Raw genomic sequence first — 15,837 nt, 5'->3', positions numbered from 1 at the left:
CAATTAGACCCCCCAGGGCCCCTCCACTCTTGAAGAGTCAGGTGACTGCTCATCCTGCACTGGGGCGTAAGACTAAAGATTTATTCACTTGAGAGGGAAAACAGAGTCTCTTGGCTAGAGGAAACTAGGCACAGTTAAGACTGGTGAAATTGTGCTGCAAATGGGCAGTAAAGAAAATTTACTAGTTAATTTGTGCGTGTCCCCATCCCCCCCAACCCCCCCACCTCCGATTCCGTCCTGAAATCAGCTCCCAAATTCTGACAGCCACTTGATACACTCCAGATAAAAAAGAAGAAGATCCATCTTAGGGGAATATGACCAGCCCAAGGAAAAAAGGCCATAGGATATATCAGGGATTCCTCTATTACAGCCTGGCCAGATCATCCTTCAGTGAGGTCTACAGTCAATTCACCCAACCATGTGCAGAGAGCTTTCAAACAAAAATTTTCACGTATGAATAAGTAGCTAAGAATCACAAGACTTTTAAGGAAACACTGAGAAAATAAAGATGGGGCAAAATAAATAAATAGAAAAAAAGCAACTTGGAAGACAGCATAAATATAATAGGAATTCCAGAAAGAGGGAATGATGATAATTGAAAAGAGGAAATTAACAAAGAAATAAGCCCCTGAAATTTCTCAGTACTACAGGGTATGGGTTGCCAGACTGAATACACAATGCAATGGATGAAAAGGGACCCACCTCAAGACATCTCACAACTGACAGAAAGTTTGATGAATTAGTGAGACGTACACAGAAAACTAAGAAAATAAACAAAAAAACTGACTCCAGATACCAAAAAAGCTGCATAGCAAAAGAAATGATAGTATAGCACAGCTCGGCAGTGAATTCCGTTTAAAAAAATCATAATTATATAGAGGTGATGTCATCAACATGGCAACATAGCACAACCCTTGGAAAAGTCTCCCCTCAGAAACAAGTAATAAAAGGAAAAATCCCACTTGCTTGGAACTCTGGAGGATGACAGAGACGGGAGAGGGACTCCATAAATGCTGAATCGAATGAAAAGAAAAAAAAGATCAAAATAAAAGGGTAGGAGATCTATGATCTGGACCTGCCAGTCTGGACCCCACCCCTCACTCAGTCCTGCACAGCTTATGTCAGAGTGACAGCATCGCCTGGGCACCTCCTGCCTTGGATGCAGTCCATAGAGCCACTCACAGCACCCCATGAGAGCCCACAGGGACCCAAGGCCACCGAGATCCAGGGTGGAACCCATGCAGTAGGTGAGCACATGCATCCAAAAGGGCTCCCAGGAAACAGAACTGTTGGCAACTTCCCTGATTGCTGGAGCACCTAAACAAAAAAACAAAACAAAACAAACAAACAAACAGGCCTTTTTGAACATTGACAGCATCTGGCTCTCTGGTGAGGGATACCCTAATGGAGAAGTTACAAGAGGCAGAAAAGCCTCACTGAGAAAAAGGAAAAAAAAAAAAAAAAAAAAGGAAAACTGAATTTCTGAAGGCAGGACAGGTCAAGGACTGAAAAGTGAAATGAAAAGTGAGGGAGACAAATTAAATCATAGAAGCTGGGGGGAAAATCCTGCACAAAACAAGACTAATCAGGATTCCTGGAGAAGGAATAGAAGAAAGGAAGCTTTCTCTTGGAGGTGAAACAATTGCACATAAAACTGCAATCTTAAACGTTGTACCATATGTTCAGGGCAAGAAACAGGTGCAGAAGACCTGAGAAAATGTGAACAGTTAAAACACAGGTTGCTCTAAAGGTTCAGTAATAGCTGGAACAAACTTCAAAGAAGAGGCTCAACACATAGCCAATACAGAATAAAACCCTAGGCAAGAAGGAGAAACAGACTTTCAAAGTTAGCACATCAAAATAAATAGATAACCAAACATCTGACCTTATTCTTGTATTCTATTTTAATTTTTTAATCTTTTTTATTATTCTTTAAAAATTTTTTTTGAAGTAATGAATATGTTCAAGTGCTAATTATGGTGATGAATGCACAACCGTATGATGATACTGTGAAAACTGTACACTGTGGTTGACTGGTATGTGAATATATCTCTACAAAATTGCAGAGAAAAATATAAACAGAGAGATACAAGTGCTGGAGAAAACATGGATAGAGGCATGTACCTATTTACTGTTGGTGGGGAAGTAGCCTGGTGTAGCCTATCTGGAGGACAGTGTAGTGGTTCCACAAGAAGTTAAGTACATGGGTGCCATGAGGTCCTGCAACCTCATTATGGGGTATATACTTGGAAGATCTGAGAGCAGGGACACTAATGGATATTTGTACACTTGTGTTTATGGCTGCAGTATTCACGATTTGCAATGGATGGAGGTAGCCTAAGGGTATATTGATTGGTGAATAGAATGGTGAACTGTGGTCTATGCATTCAAAAGAATATTGAGCAGCTGCAAGAAGGAATGAAGCTGTGAGATACGCAACTAGGTGACTGGACCTTAAGGACAGCATTTTGAGTGAAGCACACCAGAAACGAAAACAGAAACATTATAATGCCTCTCTAATATGAACTAACTATAATGTGTAAACTCTGAGAATTGAATCTTGGAGGATAGCTCATCAGGGGAATGCATATTGTAATGGTCCCTAGATTGTCACATCTGACATCAGTCACATCTATTCCTAAGTTATAATGGTTATATCTATATTCTGAGATGCTGAGCTCTTTCTGTACAACCTGGTAAGTCTTTGGAACTTTGGGTATCTGTGTGACACCTGAGACCCAGAGCTAGAGCTCGGCTGCTATGAATGTCAGTATTACCTCATACAGCAACTGTTAAACTCTAAAAAAAGAGTTCAGAACTAAATTAGAGATATGAATGAAGCAGATGTGGTTAGGACTAAGGCAAATCAGGCCAAAGGGTAAAGGATGATATTGACCGTGTTTTAAAACTTCAACTTCTGTGTGAGACGAAGGGAAGAGATGTTCATTTGGTGCAGGCTCTAAATTTTCTGCAGCACACTAAATAATTTAACCTGTAAGTCAGTTTATTCAAACAGCATAATTACATGGAACTTTGAATAGGAAGTGAGATCTGGTAGGTTTGTACAGGTTAGTGTGAAATCCCAATATATCCCAAAGTAATTTGGGCAGAGAATAAAAATATATCTGCAGTTCCCCCCCTGAGGAACTGGGAAAAAAGGCAGAAATGTTGGGTTACCCACCTGGGTTATTACTGATATTCTCACAAACACTGAGGACTAATATGGTTAGGACTAAGGCAAATCAGGCCAAAGGGTAAATGACAATATTGACTGTTTGAAAACCCTCAATCTTGGGGCTTGCCCTTTAGAAGTTTGTTACTGCAAAAAGGAGGCTGAGCCTACTTATAATTGTGCCCAAGAGTCTCCCCCAAGAATCTCTTTGTTGCTCAGATGTGGTCTCTTTCTCGCTCTCTCTTCTAAGCCCATTAAGCAGGTTAACTCACTGCCCCCCACCCTATGTGGGACATGACTCCAGGGATGTAAATCACCCTGGCAATGCGGGACATGACTCCTGGGGATGAGCCTGGACCCAGCCTCACGGGGCTGAGAAAATCTTCTTAACCAAAAGGGGGAAGTGAAATGAAATAAAATAAAGTTTCAGTGGCTGAGAGATTTCAAATGGAGTCAAGAGGTCATTCGGAGGGCATCCTTATGTGCTATGTAGATATCCCTTTTTAGTTTTTAGTGTACCGGAACAGCTAGAAGGAAATACCTGAAACTCGAACGGCAACCCAGTAGCCTTAAATACTTGAAGATGATTGCATAACTATGTAGCTTACATGGTGTAACTGTGTGATTGTGAAAACCTTGTGGCCCACACCCCCTTTATCTAGTGTATGGACAGATGAGTAAAAAAATGGGGACAAAAACTAAGTGAAAAATACAGTGGGATGGGGGGATGGAATGCTTTGGGTGTTTTTACTTTTATTTTTATTCTTTTTGAAGTAATGTTCAAAAATTGGGGTGATGAATGCACAACTATATGATGGCACTGTGAAAAGCTGATTGTACACTGTGGATGACTGTATGGTATGTGAATATATCTCAATATAACAATTAAAAACAAACAAACAAAAAAAAAAAAACAAAGGAAAAAAGACACCTCTACAGTAAAGGTTGAAGAATTCAATACACCACCGTCATCAATAGATACAACATTTAGACAGAAGATCAATAAGAAAACAAAGAACGTGAATAGTATGATAAATGAACTAGACTTGACATATACATAACATTTCACCCCAAAACAGCAGGACACACATTCTCAAGTGTAAATGGATCATTCTCTAGAAAAGATCACATGCTGGAATTACAAAACAAGTCTCAATAAATTTTAAAAGACTGACATTATAGAAGCATCTTCTTTGACCAAAATGGAATGAAGCTGGAAAGCAGAGAGTACTGGAAAATCCACAAATATATGAAAATTAAATAACACATTCTTAAAACAACCAGTGGCTCAAAGACAACATCACAAGAGAAATCAGTAAATATCTTGAGACCAAAGAAAATGAGAACACAACCTAACAAACTTATAAGATGCAGGAAAGGCAGAGCTGAGAGGAGAATTTATAGCCCTAAACGCTTACATTAAAAAAAGAAGAGCTAAAATCAAACACCCAACTGTACACTTCGAAGAACAAGAAAAAGAACTGCAAACTAATCCCAAAGCAAGTACAAGAAAAGAATAACAAAGCTTAGAGCAGAAATAGATGAAACAGAGAATTTAAAAACAAGAGAGAAAAAAAGAAAGAAGAAAAACAGAGAGCATTAACAAAACACAAAGTTGGTTCTTTGAAAAGATCAATAAAACTGACAACCTTTTGGCTAGACTAACAAAGGAAATAAAAAGATGTAAATAAAATCAGAAATAAGGGGGGGGGGACATTACTACTGCCCCCACAGAAATAAAAAGGATTATAAGGGGATACTATCAACAACTGTACGCCAACAAATCAGACCACTTAGATGAACAAATTCCTAGAAACACACAAACTACTAGAAGAAACAGAAGATCTTGTTTGGATCCTGATTTAAAGAAACTGCAAAACAACACTTCGACCCCACTGGAGGAAACTGAGCATGGACTGGATACTATGACCTTAAGGAATTATTTGTTAATTTTATGGGTGTGTTAGTGGTACTGTGGTTATGGTTGCTGCCGTAATTGTTCTAATCTTTTCCTATTAGAGCTACATATTGCTGTATTATAGGACAAAATGGTATGACGTCTACCTGTGGTTGCAGGAGAAAGGTGGGGGAGTAGGGAGTACAGAAAATAAGAACTTCAGAATGTTGACAATTATTGAAACAGCAATGGATACATGGGTGTTAATTATAGTATTCTTAAGAAACAAAGAAACAAACAAACAAAAAACAGACAAAACAGCATGATACACATCTCTACACCAGTAAAGAGACTGAATCAGTAGTCAGAAACCTGCAAAGAAAGAAAGGCCTAGGACCAGATGGCTTCACAGGGGAATTATACCAAACATTCCAAGAAGAATTAACACCAATCCTGCTCAAACTCTTCCAACAAATTGATGGGGAATGAACACTACCTAACTCATTCTATGAGGCCAACATCACCCTCATATCAAAGCTAGATAAAGATACCAGAAGGAAATTACAGACCAATAACTCTTATGAATATAGACGCAAAAATCCTCAATAAAATACTTGCAAATCAAATCCAACACCACATTAAAAAAATTTATATACCGTGATCAAGTGGGATTTAATCCCAAGTATACAAGAGTGGTTCAACATAATAAAATCAATTAATGTGATATACCACATTACAGAACAAAGGGAAAACACCACAATTATCTCAACTGAGGCAGTAACGGCATTTGACAAAATCCAGCACCCTTTCTTGATAAAAACACTTACAAAATAGGAATAGAAGGAAACTTCCTCAACATGATAAAGGACATACCTGAAAAACCCACAGCTAACATTGTTCTTAATGTGAAAGACTGAAAACTTTTCCTCTAAGATCTTTGGAACAAAACAAGGATGCCCATTGTCACCACTGTTATCCAACATTGTACTGAAGTTCTACACAAGAAAAAGAAATAAAAGGTATCGATATCGAAAAGGAAGCAGTCCAGCTTTTCCTACTTGTAGACAACATGGTCCTCTATAAAGAAAGTGAACCCTGTTGTGGACATTGGACTGGGGTTCCTAGTACGAGTATAAGAATGTTCTTTCATGAATTATAACAAATGTACAACACTAATACAGGTGTTAATAACAGAGTGGTATATGGGAAAAAATCCACCTAATGAAAACTATGGACTATAGTTGTTAGTACTATGTTAATACTCTTTCCTCAATTGTAACAAAGGTATCACTAATGCAAAGTGTCAGCAATAGGGGGATATATGAGAATGCTGTATTTTTTTACATAATTTTTCTGTATACTTACAACTTTTCTAATTAAAAAAAATAGGACATGTTTCATAGGCCTGTGTATTGGGTGTTTTAAATGAGGTAATCCATGTAAATTTCTTCACACAGTGCCTAGAACATAGACTCTCTCAGTAAATGCTGGCTACTACTATTATAAAAAAAAGCCAAAAAAAAAAAAAATTGAGAATTCTAATCCATGAAAGTAGTTTTCTCCTCTGAATTTTAAAGTTTCTCTCAATGATATTTTAGAGTTTTCATTCTTTAAGTTTTGTCCATATTTAATCAAATCAATTCCTATTATTTTGATGCTTTCAAGGTTATAATTGGGCTGTAGAACTTATTTCAGTTTATATTCTACTTCTTTGTTGCTTGTTTATATTAATAAACTTGATTTTTATATTGAACTTATATAATAACCTTGACAAAGCTGAAAATTCTAATTGTTTATTTAAGAATTTCATTCTGAATAAATAAGCATATCGTCTGTGAAAGAAAAGAAAAAATAAAAGAAAAGAAAAGAAAAGGAAGGAAGGAAGGGAAGGAAGGGAAGGAAGGAAGGAAGGAAGAAAAGCACCCATGTTGTTAAGGAAAAAGTAAAGCTTCACTACTTGCAGACATGATCCTATATATAAAGTCCCAAAAAATCTACAACAAAGCTACTAGAACTAATAAACAAATTCAGCATAGTGGCAGGGTACAAGTTCAACGTTCAAAAAGCAGTAGTGTTTTTATACACTAGTAAAGAACAATCTGAGGAGGAAATCTAGAAAAACATTCCATTTACAATAACTAGTAAGAGAATCAAATATCTAGGAATGAACTTAACCAAGGATGTAAAAGATATACAGAGAAAACTGCAAAACTTTGCTAGAAGAAATCAAAGATGACCTTAATAAATCAAGAACATTTCACCTTCATGGATTAGAAGACTAAATACAGTCAAGTCTACCCAAAATGATTTACAGATTCAACACAGTCCCAATCAAAAATCTAACAGCCTCTTTTGCAGAACCGGAAAAGCCAATCATCAAATGTATTTGGAGGGACAAGGGACACCAAAGAGCTAAAAAAAAAACTGAGTTGGAGGATTCACAGTTTCTGACATTAAAAGTTACCACAAAGCTACACTGGTTAAAAGAGCACGGCACTGAGCTGCTGCAGGCGTGAGGCTGGGTGCGGACAGCTGCCTGACTGAGCTTCGACACATCGACGGGTGGATATACTGACTGACGAGATGTTGTGATCTGACAGGCCTCTGCCTGTCTCTCAGTGGTCTGCTCCAGAGCCCACGTATGATGGTGTTCTGGCAAGTGACTTTCAAGATTTTTCTCCTTTTTGCAGGACTTAACAGTTTTCCTGTAAATTACTCCTTTTCCAGAGTCTCATGTTAAATGTCCCCTGAAGACAGTGCCTTTTTTTTTTTTCAAGAACAAAGTCTTTTTATTGTTTAAAACATATCACACAATTATCAAATCTCTTTTTAAAAATAAAGTTTTGAAAAATGTTCAGTCTGTTTTATTCTCTTTGGGGATAATACTTTAAGACATTGTACATAGAAAGCAGAAAATGAAATTAATCAATCCTACCTACTCTGCTTCAATTGATTGAATTAATTGAGAATTAAGGGACTAAAAAGTTTGCTCCAATTTTTAACTTTCTTAACTAAAGTAAATTATAGCTTATTTCCTCTGGGTCAATTTCAGCTGAGCACCACAACCACTAATGATGCACAGAGAGAGATTATAGTTACTGAATCATACTGTTTTTGCCATGGTTGTACATACTAATTTCTGTTAGTCCACAGATGTGCATAACTATTCGGGTAAGTTTAAATCTTTTCTGTTTATCAACTAAAAACAGGTAATAAAGGTTATTATAAAGCATAAGCCAAATTATAAAGCACAAGTCACTAAGAGGAAAACCAGTGTGTTTTTTAAGAATTAGGATTATTCAATTAATCAATTCAATAAGCATTTTTCCAGTACCAGCAGTACAGTCTCCTTTCAATTCTAATGTAGTGGCTGTGTTTGGGTCTTACACATACCACAGCTAAGGAGAGGTATGGCTTTATTTTTAAGGTGCATAATTCAAAGGTTTTCTTTTATTTCATAAGAATTGTTACATTAAAATGTAAAGGGAAGAGGAGCTAAGATGGCGGCATAGAGAGGAGAGGAAGACTGTTAGTCCCCCCCGGAACAATTCATAAGTGACCAAAAAACTAGTAAATAACCTGGAATAACTGCAGGGAGACAAACGTGACTGACCACCCATCATCCACCAACTCGAATTGGGAGGAATGCCCAAGATAGCAGCATAAAATCTGTAACTAAGAACTGCGGACCCACACTGAGAGCTGAGAGCCCCTCCCTCACGGAAGCCTCGTGGTACTAGAGAGCAGCACTCTCTCAGCCCAGCTCCAACTGGGGTTTTAATATTAACTGCTCAATACAGACAGCGAATCCCCAACAAGCACACAGAGGCTTTTGGTGACAACTGACCTTGGGAGAGTCGGGGGACATATCTATCTCAGGACGGGGAGTCCAGAGGATCGGGTGCTATCTCTGGCTGACGGGTGAACCTGGGAGCTTTCTGTCCCTTTCTCTCTCTCTGGAGAAAACCTCAGCCATTTTCAGCCCGCAGTGCTTTGCAGTAAAGAAAGCCTCAGCCATTCTAAAATGAGAACACTTTGATCAGGAGAGTCAGAGAAACAAAGAACTTATTGATATGCAGATGATATCTCTGGAGGGGGCATAGCTTCCCAAGAGGAAAGAGAGGGGCCCAGCTCTACTACCTGCCTTACTGGAACCAGACCCCAAAGCCTGGGGGAGGAGAGCCATGGGCCACACCCCCTTACACCAGCCGGTGACAGGCTGACAGGTGCACCTGCTGGGCAGAAAAGCACAGGTATGTCAGCCCTCTAAGAAAACCCATCAGGGAAACCAGATACTGAATATTTCCTCCTTCTGTGAACTGAACCTGTTCTCATCTGGGAAAATCTGATTGGGGTGGCCTAGGAGGTCAGATGCCAGACAACAGAAAACGACAACCTATACTAAGAAAAATGAAGTTACGGCCCAGTCAAAGGGACAAACATACACTTCAATTGAGATATAGGAATTTAAACAACTAATGCTAAATCAATTCAAAAAGTTTAGAGAAGATTTTGCAAAAGAGACAGAGGCTGTAAAGAAAACACTGGGCATACATAAGGCAGAAATCAAAAGTTCAAAAAAACAACTAGTAGAATTTATGGAAATGAAAGGCACAACACAAGAGACAAAAGACACAACGGAAACATACAACAGCAGATCTCAAGAGGCAGAAGAAAACACTCAGGAACTGGAGAACAAAACACCTGAAAGCCCACATGCAAAGCAGCAGATGGAGAAAAGAATGAAAAAATATGAGCAACTTCTCCAGGAACTTAAGGACAAGAATATACATATCACTGGTGTCCCAGAAGGAGAAGAGAAGGGAAAAGGGGGCAGAAGCAATAATAGAGGAAATAATCAATGAAGATTTCCCATCTCTTATGAAAGACATAAAATTATAGATCCAAGAAGCGCAGCATACTCCAAACAGAATAGATCTGAATAGGCCTACGCCAAGACACTTAATAATCAGACTATCAAATGTCAAAGACAAAGAGCAAATCCTGAAAGCAGCAAGAGAAAAGCAATTCATCACATACAAAGGAAGCTTAATAAGACCATGTGCAGATCTCTCAGCAGAAACCATGGAGGCAAGAAGGAAGTGGTGTGATATATTTAAGACACTGAAAGAGAAAAACTGCCAACCAAGAATCCTATATCCAGCAAAGCTCTCCTTCAAAAATGAGGGAGAGCTCAAAATATTTTCTGACAAACAGACAATGAGAGACTTTGTGAACAAGACACCTGCCCTACAGGAAATACTAAAGGGAGCACTACAGCATGATAGGAGAAGGCAGGAGTGCATGGTTTGGAACACAATTTTGGGAGATGGTAGCTCAGCAATGTAAGTACACTGAACAAAGATAACTATGAATATAGTTGAGAGAGGAAGGTTGGAAGCATGTGAGACACCAGAAGAAAGGAGGAAAGATAAAGACTGGGACTGTGTAACTTGGTGAAATCTAGTGTGTTCAACAATTGTGATAAAATGTACAAATATGTTCTTTTACGAGGGAGAACAAACAAATGCCAACCTTGCAAGGTGTTCAAAATGGGGAGGCATTGGGGGAGGGATGCAATCAATGTAAACTAGAGACTGTAACTAACAATCATTGTATTATGCCTCCTTTAATGTAACAAAGGTGATATACCAAGGTAAATGCAGAAGAGAGGGGGGGATAGGGGAGGCATGTTAGACACCTGACATTGGTGGTGTTGTCTGACTCTTTACTCTACTTTGATTTAAGGTTATTTTTCCTTTTGCTGCTTCCTAGCTGTCATTTTTTTTCCCTCTTTCTTTTGCCTCTCTACCTTCTTTGACTCTCCCTCCTGCCTTGTGGAAGAAATGTAGATGCCCTTATATAGATAGTGGTGAAGGTGGTGAACACATAAGTATGTGACCATACAGAGAACCGTCAATTGTCTACTTAGCATGGAATATATGGTGTGTGAACAAAACCATCCTTAAAAAAACAAAAAAAAAATTGGGTTGATGACAAAACCTCGAGGGCAATATGCTCAGTGAAATGAGCCAGACACACAAGGACAAATATTGCAGGGTCTCACTGATAGGAACTAATTATAATATGTAAACTCATAAACATGAAATATAAGGTACCAAGATACAGGATGAGGCTTAAGAATGGGGAGCGGTTGCTTAGTATGAGTAGAATGTTCAACTAGGATGAACTTAAATGTTTGGAAATGAACAGAGGTGTCAGTAGCAAGATGTGAGAATAACAATGCCGAATGGTGCATGAATGAGGTGGAAAGGGGAAGCTCAGAGTCATATATGTCACCAGAAGGAAAGCTGGAGGTCAAAAGATGGGAATGTATAAAACCGAATCCTATGGTGGGCAATGTCCATGATCAACTGTACAAATACTAGAAATCACTTCCATGAACCAGAACAAATGTATGACAATACAATTAGAAGTTAATAATAGAGGGGCATATAGGGAAGAAATATAAACCTATTGCAAACTATATACTACAGTTAGTAGTATTTCAATATTCTTTCATAAACAGTAACAAATGTACTGTACCAACACTATGAGTCAGCAATTGAGAGGGGTTGGTTAGGGATATGGGAAGATTCGAGTTTCTTTTTTTTTTCTTTTTTTTTCATCTTTCACTTTATTTCTTGTCTGGAGTAATGAAAAGGTTCTAAAAATTGAACAAAAATTAAGTGTGGTGATGGATGCACAGCTGTATGAGGGTACCAGGGGCAACTGATTGGACACTTTGGATCTTTGGATAATTGTATGGTATCTGAACAATCCCAATAAAAATTAAAAAGCAAAAAGAAAATGTAAAGGGAAGAAAAACCCAACTGTAACAAAATCTATTTCCTTGGAAACAGTTTTCACAACTTTGCAGCTTTGTAACACAAAAGTTATTAGTACAAACAAAAAATATTTCTACTGCTAAACCATTACAGTTAACAGTGAGTAAAAAATAAACTGAAACCACAGGACTTGATATCTGAGGCTCTGGAACTCAAATAAAAGGAAGTACTCTCCAATGACAAGAACAACAAAAGTCAAGAGATCTTGGGCAGGGGAGGAAAGCAGAACTGCAGGGAAGAGGCAAGGTGATGTATCATGAAGCCATGAGGCCATCAGCCACTTTCTCCACAAAAACCTCTGAGGCAGCACTGCTCGGTGATATTTGTTACCTTGGTTCTCTCCTCTTGCTCCCTTACTTGGACTCATAACCTCTGTAGGATAGCATCCACCTGCTCCAGAACTAACTGGGACTTCAGGAGATGAGTGGGGTGTAAGTTCAGAGATCCTGGCTTCAAGCAAATATTCCAGGCGGGAGTTGGGGTGGGGGTGGCCTGGCAGTCTTGCCGGTGATCTCTGCAGTGAGCACAGTGAAGTCCTGCTCGTACCCTTCGAAGTCGGACGACATGGTGACTCCGAACGACCTGTCCGAGCCGTTGCCGCGGTTGGAGCAAAGGCCACGCTGGACGTGGGACTGCGGCACAGAGGCCCCGCGAGGCGCATGCAAGAGCAGCGCAGAGAACTAGACCAGCTCCTAGCGCAGTCGCTTCCTCGACAGCGCCATTTATGTGACCATCATCGCAGCGGTCGGGCTTCATATGGTGCTGGCAATGAAGTATGGAAGGAGGGCTCGCCTCAGTGGCAGGGAAATAAAACGATTAGAGCAGCTTTTCCTTTAGAGCTGCAAATGTGGGGATGGGGAAGTACTTAAAGGCTTTTCTTCTTCTTACTAAAAAAAAAAAAAAAATTTCCAAGGGGGAAGAGGAGGGTGGGTGGGGAGGGTGGGCTGACATTTTTTGACTGTTATGTGCCAGGTGTTTTTTAGGGACATAATGTTTTCAGCTGAGGATTATGTTTGACTGATATTAATATTAAACCAAAATAGGAAGCTAGGATGAAAGTAGCAATGTAATGAGGAGGTGAATTTAATTATTTCCTACTAAAAGGTGTGTTGTGATGTAATGTTTATGGCCTGGCTCAAGCAACAGTACTCAGAGTGCAGTCTCGACACCACAGAGGGGTGGATGTGCTGCTACTGCTCTCTAATTCTAAGTCTGCTTACTGTGTGACTTATGATGATGATGAAGTTCATGAAGTAAACCAATATCAACAACTAAGCCTGGAAGACCTGGGGAAAAAAAAAGAAAAGGGTCCTGAGGCCACTCTTTTGGCTAGGCCAAAGTTCTGCTTGTGATTGCACCACAAACATAAAGAAGCAAATGACTATTTCCACACACTGAGAGCTGTGATGTGCAATCCTGAAGAGGATGGGAAAGACACCCTGCAGTGCACTGCAGAGATGCTGCAGATCACCAACAAGCCATGGGGACTGGATGCACCTATAACTGAGAAAAAACTTGAGAGGAAGAACAGTAAACCTCACAAAGACATACTGGTATTAAAGCTCAAAAAAACAAGTCTGTCTGGCCCAAGGGAAGAATTTTATAATGAGCAAATTTTCTTCTCTAAATCCAAAAGTAGAAAAGACCAAATCAAACATAAACACTGGAAATCTATGAAAGCTAGGAAATTTTACAAAACCTGAAATGAAAGTTAACTTTCTAAAGCCAAACTTAAATCTTTGGAAATCAGATAGTAGCCTTGAAACCATGGAAAACACAGACATGATGGATAGTAAGGATCAAGCAGAGTCTGAAGGGAAATATGTTCAGATAATGACTCATACCACTCTGATGAATTCCTTACAAATCTGTGTGATGAAGACAGGCAGCTGGTTAACTCTTTAGAGAAGGGAGGGCTAACAGACCACGTTCTTCCTAGCTGTGGTATTACTGCTTCAGCACCTCGATCAGGCAGTTGATTCCCGTCGATAAGCAGCGCTGATGTGAGCGTTTGCATTCCTTCTAAGTACTATCAATCATGGAAGTGGGCTTGGAAAGGGCCACGAGTCTCCTTTGAAGAAGAGTCTGTTTGCCGACAACATGCAAATATTGACTGGCTTTGCCAAGCCTGTGGACATCTACTGCCACAGATTTGTACAAGATGCACAAAGCAAAATGACCCGGCCTTCAAAGACCAGGTCTGTTTCACAGCAGGCTGCTGAGGAAAGAAATCAAATGACCAAGTTTCTGATGAAACAATCTGAAACAACAGGACAGATACCTTCTCCAGCCTCTCAATTAGATGTGTCTTTTTCTGACAGCCTCACAGGTTTTGTCTGTTGGACCAGTGCATCCAGTGATATCTCAGAAGAACCAAGCTCTGGATCCAGCATGCTTGAATGGAGACAGGGCTTCGAGTAACATCAACTTCAGAAAGCAGCAGCAGCAGAGCACTTGCTCCCTTGGCAAAGAGTCAAAGTTCTATGGTCCAAGTTGCTAATGTTACCCAGGCTGGATTACCCGGGGAATCAGCTTTGCAGTGGGAAAAGTTCAAAAGAGTCCTGCAGAACCTGAAGTGGTTAGTGAAGTCCAGCAAAATGGATTTAACATGTTTACATGATGCTAGACCTGAATAATTCAGATTCAGTTTTTAGCTACAAAGAATCCTTGGGTAGCTTTTATTCAATCCAAAAGAATTCCTGTATTAGCCTCTTATAACTTGTACTGTCTTTGAATTTAGGGATCACAAATTCTAATTATGTTTATTGGAAAAGATTTTAAAGAGAGTCTGTACATGAGCAGATTTCCAAATCTGAGAGCCAAGACCACAGAAATGTGGTCACCCTAGAAGGTGTAGACTGAGTAGCTTATACACTACAAAGCGACTGAAAATAAAACACGAATAAGTCTCTTTGAACCATTATCTGAAACTTTCTGGAGTGAGCTGGGTGGGCAGAGTGTATAAAGAAGAAACATATATCTCAATAAAACGAAGATAAAAAAAAAATCTAACGTATGTAGGGGATTAGCCATTTTTCACAGTTTGTTTTGTCAGTTCTTTTTTGTGTGGAGTGCCTCTACAAAGTAAGTAATATTCAGTTTTAGTGACTTTAAAGTGTAATTAGTATGGAAAAGCATTTGAATATTAAAAACACTACTGGTTTAGTTTTGGTGGCTTAACTATTCCCTATGAGGTTGAGAGTTACTGACAGAACAGTCAAGAACCATGTGCCCATTTGATTCTAATTTTCCATTTTCAACTTGAAAATATTTAATGTATTTTGGCATCCTGTATACCTCACAGTCTGGAAGCATTAAGACTTGTCAGTCATAAAGCAAACCCAAGTACACTGTGTTTACCAGCACCTACTAAATTGAACCCTACTTTTCACAAAGGTAAGTATATATTTATATTGACTACTGGCAATCACAGAAAGGAATCTTCAAATTTTAATTTTTCCCAGGAAGGCATTTGAAATCTTGTGGAGACATCACCACTATAGAAGATTTAGTCTGAAGCACAATTGTGCTAAAACTGGTTTTATGGCCATAACCCTGACCACAAAGAACCAGTGCCTATTCTGTGAAATCCATATAGTAAGAAAGTTGCCCAGTATATTCTAAACAAGTATTGTTTTGTTTAGAGCCACTCTGATAAAGTGATTCTCAGCTGAACATTATGCCTGTTATGACTTTGATAAGCATTTCCACTTTGTTATTTATTAGTGGTATTTTTATTTTTGAAGTGTCAAATCTTGTGACTTTAAAATGTTTACACATTTAAAATAAAATACCACTGCAATTAAAAAAAAAAAAAGACCAGCTATGTACTGGCACAAGGACAGATAAATAGACCAATGGGATCAAATTGAGAGTTCAAAAGTAGAGCCTCACATGTATAGCCAACTGATTTTTGACAA

General features: G+C 39.0%; 1 protein-coding gene and 1 pseudogene across 1 annotated transcript in view; one reads left to right on the top strand and one right to left on the bottom strand.

The window, feature by feature from the left end:
• The window catches only part of GNB4 (G protein subunit beta 4), a 110,700-nt gene that overhangs the window by 5,663 nt on the left and 89,200 nt on the right, over positions 1-15,837 (bottom strand). The window lies entirely within an intron of this gene.
• On the top strand, positions 12,182-14,537 carry LOC119509910 (annotated as a pseudogene).

This window comes from Choloepus didactylus, chromosome 1 (assembly GCF_015220235.1).
Source record: "Choloepus didactylus isolate mChoDid1 chromosome 1, mChoDid1.pri, whole genome shotgun sequence".
In the NCBI taxonomy this organism is placed as follows: Eukaryota; Metazoa; Chordata; class Mammalia; order Pilosa; family Megalonychidae; genus Choloepus; species Choloepus didactylus.
Note: the sequence above shows the minus strand (reverse complement) of the source record. Positions and strands in the feature narration are given on the sequence as shown.